This window comes from Rhinoderma darwinii, unplaced genomic scaffold (assembly GCF_050947455.1).
Source record: "Rhinoderma darwinii isolate aRhiDar2 unplaced genomic scaffold, aRhiDar2.hap1 Scaffold_629, whole genome shotgun sequence".
Classification (NCBI taxonomy): domain Eukaryota; kingdom Metazoa; phylum Chordata; class Amphibia; order Anura; family Rhinodermatidae; genus Rhinoderma; species Rhinoderma darwinii.
In genome coordinates this window covers 42,501-47,500 of record NW_027464185.1, presented here as the reverse complement: position 1 = coordinate 47,500, position 5,000 = coordinate 42,501, and positions in this window count along the sequence as shown.

The window sequence follows — 5,000 nt, the reverse complement described above, 5'->3', positions numbered from 1 at the left end:
CCGGGATGCCACTGCAAACCCCTCTGGTCAGCCTACTCCTGATCCTGCAGTGGATCAGGGGTCTGACGGAGGGGAGATTATGTGTAGCCCCCCTGCTCGGCAGGTTCAAAAGATCAAAAGCACTGCTGCCGCTAGAGCGAGTGGCGGTAGCAGTGCAGTGGCAAGACTGGCTGCGAGGCCGGATAGTGGAGCGGCAAATGAGAAGGTTGTGCTCGGGCCCAAGCAGCTGGGCACGGGAGCTGTGTGTATCCCCTTAGGGGAGAACAAATTGGTGCCGAGAGTGGTGCTCTCCTCAGCAAAGTTGCGCCTGGTGGAGGAAGAAGCAACCAGGAAAACAAAATCTGACATTGTGGCTGGTCCAGTAAGGGGGAAAGAAGCCTGCATGCAAAAAAACGCGCCTGTAGCAAAAAACGCAGGAAAAAACGCATGTGGTGTGAATGGGGGTGTGGAAAGGGAAAATTCAATTGTGATGGAGGATGGTGGGGAGAATGTTTCTGGAGAAGAAACAGGGTTGGGAAAGGTAAATGGTGTGAATGGTGTGGATGGAGGTGCAAGTGGGGGTATGATCTTGAATATGGGTGGGGGTGTAGAAAATATGGAATTGCAGGAGGTAGGCGCAGCTCCCGGAGGTGGCCCTAGTGTTCTGGAAGGAGAGTTGATGGAGGCTGGTCTAGGGGGAGACCCACTGAAAAGTGGGGCGCCAGTTGTTAAAGTGCCCATCGGGGCTCCGGGAGCTGTACAGGTTGGAAGGTCCTACGCTGCAGCCGCAGCGGGCCCAAGTGTCCCTTTGTCTGCTGGTGCCGTGCATGGTAACTTGCAACGGCGCCTTGCGGAGGCCCTAAGGAGAGGCGAGAGCTCTGTCCAGATAGGGGGTGAGCAGGTTGACCTGTCTTTCTGGTACGAGAAGTACGGACAGGCAGCCTTCCGAGAAAACCAAGGGAAGGGACCACCAGTGTTGTCCCTTCCGACAGGGGGACCCGGGGGTGTCCGCAGGAATGTGGCCCGTCTCCGGTGGGTTGGTAAGGAAGCAAGCCCCCCAAGATCTAAGGTTGTGGAGCTGCTCCTGGAGATGGGGTTCAGGGCTAATGACATCTATGCCCTGATCCATCCCTACGGCACCTCAGTGTTCGATGTCAGTTTCATGACGGCGGAGGGGTTGGAATCCTTCTGGTCCCGTCATGAGCTGGCACGGGCATTGCCCCAGTGGCAGGGTTTCGCCGTTCAAGCCGTTTCGAGGCAGAATGAGGTCATCAAGAGAGTGACCATTTTGACCAATAATGAGTCACTCTCTTGCATTGACATAATGACCTGGGTGGAGAGACATGGCGAGGTCAAAGGAATGCCCCAGAAAAACCGGGATGAGCATGGGATCTGGTCTGGGGCCTGGACCTTTTCCGTAAAATTAAAGGTCCAGGGGAACTCGGTGTCTCACATGCCCTCCTCTGCTTTCCTGGGGAGGGACAGGATCTTGGTCTTCTACCAGGGGCAGCCGAAGGTCTGTCACAAGTGCGGCAGCCCCACACATTTTAGCGCCCAGTGTAAGGAGAAGAGGTGTGCGCTGTGTGGGGCTCTGGGCCATCTTGCCGCCACGTGCAAGGACATAAGGTGCAACCTGTGTGGTGACCTTGGTCACCCCTTTAGCCGCTGTCCGCGCTCCTTCGCTAACCTGGTCTTTAACCCGGTGGCGCCTGGTCTGGCTAGTGGCAGTGGTCAAGGTCACGGTGTCGCTGGGGAAGGGGCTGGTGAGGATGGAGGGGTGATAGGGTCGAGGAAGGTAAGGACCCTGCCTTCTTCCAAATTTAGGAGGCAGGAGTGCCGTCGACTTGAGAGGGAGCAGGAGGGGCCCCAAAGCCATGGGGTTCAGTCTGCCGTCCCTCAGGAGGCTGGCATGTCTGCGGAGGCCCTTGGGGATGGTGGGGTAGAGGAGGAGATCAGGAGACTGGTCAGGAGGAGAGGAGAAGCCCCCTCTAGTGAGTCCTCATACTATGGTAGTTTGGATGAGGACGAAGTAAAGGGGCAAGATAAGAGAAAAGACACTGGTAGGAAGGCCCTGTATAAGACCAAAGGGGCCCCGTTAAAAACATCCAAGACCGGCCAGATCCCAAAGGAGGGTTTGACTGGCTCCCCCCTGATAGGGCTCTCCAACCGGTACCAGGCCCTTCGGGAGGACATCTCCTCCTCTTCGGAAGAAGGGGAGGGCGAGGGTGAGGTACCGGTGCGAAGGTCGGGTCCTTCGGGAGGTGCTGGACCCTCGAACCAGGTAGTGGGCCGAATACCTGAGGAAGGGGTTGTCACGGCACTGGTGGACAAAGGGGGAGGTGGGGAAATGGGGGAGGTAGTGGGGGAGGGGGATGGGAGTGTAAATAATATTGTTAAAAATGTTGTGGACTCACTTTCTCCTCTTTTGGTTCTAGATGGAAAAGACCTTTCCAAAGACATGGATCTCTCGGGTGCGAGTCTCAAGAGAGGCAACGAGGATTCCCCGGACCCAGATAGCGACGGGCTAACTGGGGGAGGGAAGAAGCTAGCGGTCGACCTCGATCACTCTTGATGGCGGTACCTACTCCGTTGACCCTGGCGAGTATTAATGTCGCCAGCATTAGGTCAGATGCGGCCAGATTCACGGCCTTTGATTTTCTCGGCCGGGTTGAGGCCGATGTTTTATTTTTGCAGGAGACCAGGGTGCCAGACCTGGCATCTGTCCATATGGCCAGGAAGGAGTGGAGGCATGGGCCATCTTACTGGTCTCTTGCGGCCGAGCCGTATAGCGGAGTAGCTGTCCTTTTCAGGACGGCGGAGGTAAAATGCCGACGAGTAATCGAGGTAGAAATGGGGAGGTGTCTGGTCCTGGACGTCTTCATGAAGGGGCAAGAGCTTAGGCTCATAAACATCTATGGTCCACAAACCAAGTGGGACCGCAAGTGCCTCTTTATGAAGATCAAGCCTTTTCTTTTTACCAGCCGCCAAGTGGTCTTTGGAGGAGACTTCAATACGGTTGTGAGACAGAAGGATCGGAGGGGCTCCAAAGACAGGCTGGGCTATGACAGCGTCGCTTTGAATAGCATAGTCAGTGAGGCTCGTCTGGTGGATGTCCACATTAGGCACACCCCGGACCACAGTGGTTTCACATACCATAGGGGTAGTCAGATTAGGTCTAGAATAGACAGGTTTTATTTGAAGGAGGAGGCTGTCTCCTCACCACTTGTGGTTGTGGAGGTAGAATTCTCCGATCACTGTTTAATTGTTTTTTCTTTGAACGTTGCAGAGACCCATCGGATGGGAAGGGGCTTTTGGAGATTGAATTCGGCACTCCTGGAAGAAGCGGACGTCAGACAGTCCTTTGAGGATTTTCTGCAGAGCCAGGTACCCCTTTTGGGCCTTTGTAACAGTAAGTCAGAGTGGTGGGAGATGCTCAAGAAACGCGCGGCAAAATTCTTCCGCCAGCTTTCCAACTTTAGGAGCCTGGCCGGACACTGTCTGTACCAGGACCTAAGAAGGAAACTCGAGCAGCTTGTCTCGACAGGAGGTAGCCGCAAGGATATCTCCTGTGTGAAGTCCTTGCTTAAGAGGTGTCAGTATGATAGGCACACGTCCTTGGTTTTTGAGAGGGACTTCGGGAGGTATCGCTCGCCCGACCCTTACAAAAACTGTAGGATGTCAGTGGATTGCAAATATGTGGCAGGACTGATTGATAGTACGGGATCCCTGAACAGGTCCAAATCAGGGATCCTGGAGGTGGTCAGATCTTTCTACTCACACCTCTTGAGTAGGAAGGAACTAGATCGAGACAAAATGTCGGCTTTCCTGGCTGAAACCATTCCGGAGCCAAGGATAAGCCCCTCTCTTGGCGTTTTGACAGAGGAAATCAAGGAAGAGGAAGTAAAGAGGGCGATTGAAGGGTTAGCTCTTAAGAAATCGCCGGGACCGGATGGCTTAACGTCCGAGTTCTATAAGACCTTTGGGGAAGCTTTGATTCCCCTCTTGACTGGGGTTTTAAATGAGTGCCTATCCTCGGGCGCTCTGCCAAAGTCAATGGGTAGGTCAGCCTTGATCCTGCTGTCAAAGGGTAAAGATCCGTCCCGTATTGAGAACTGGCGTCCCATAGCGCTTCTCAATACGGACCGGAAGATTCTGGCAAAAGTACTGTTTAACAGGTTGGTCGAGTTTGCACCACAGCTCCTCTCGGGAGTCCAGCACTGCACTGTCCCAGGTCGAAGCACCTTTAGTGCTGTCCTGGGTGTCAGGGAGGCGGTGGAACAGGGCAGAGCTGGGCACTGGAAGGGGTACATGCTGTCTTTGGATCAGGCAAAAGCGTTTGACAGAGTTGATCATGAGTATCTCTGGTCCACCCTTTTGAGATACGGTCTGCCTGGGGGGTTTGTGAATTGGCTGAAAACATTGTACGCTGGGGCTGAGACTTTCCCACTGGTGAACGGTTGGGTTGGTCGTCCTTTCGTTGTGGACTCTGGTGTCCGTCAGGGTTGTCCTCTTAGCCCGCTGCTATACGTGTTCGCGATCGACCCCTTCCTTGTGAGGATTGATCGCGGGCCGTTGGTGGGTGTGAGGATGGACCTGGCGGTCGTGGAGTCTGCAGTAAGGACGATAGCGTATGCCGACGATGTCACTATCTTCGTCTCCTCGCAAGGGGAGGCGGAATGGGTGATGTCCGAGGTAGATCGCTACTCGGACTCGTCTGGGTCCAAGATCAATCTGGATAAGTGCGAAAGTCTCTGGTTGGGAGTGGGAGACGCAGATTTTTGTCTCCCAGACACCCTCCCTGTGCCCCAAGACACTGCAAAAGTTCTGGGCATAAATTTCGGCAGAGGTGACTATCCTACTCAAAATTGGGAGAGCAGACTGCAGATTGCCACCAAAAGGGTGAACCAGTGGAAAGGTTGGACTTTGACCTTCAGAGAAAGGATCAACTTGGGCAAAACATACCTGCTCCCATTGTTTATTTTTCTGGGCAGCATTTGTATCTTGCCAGAACCCTTCTGGAC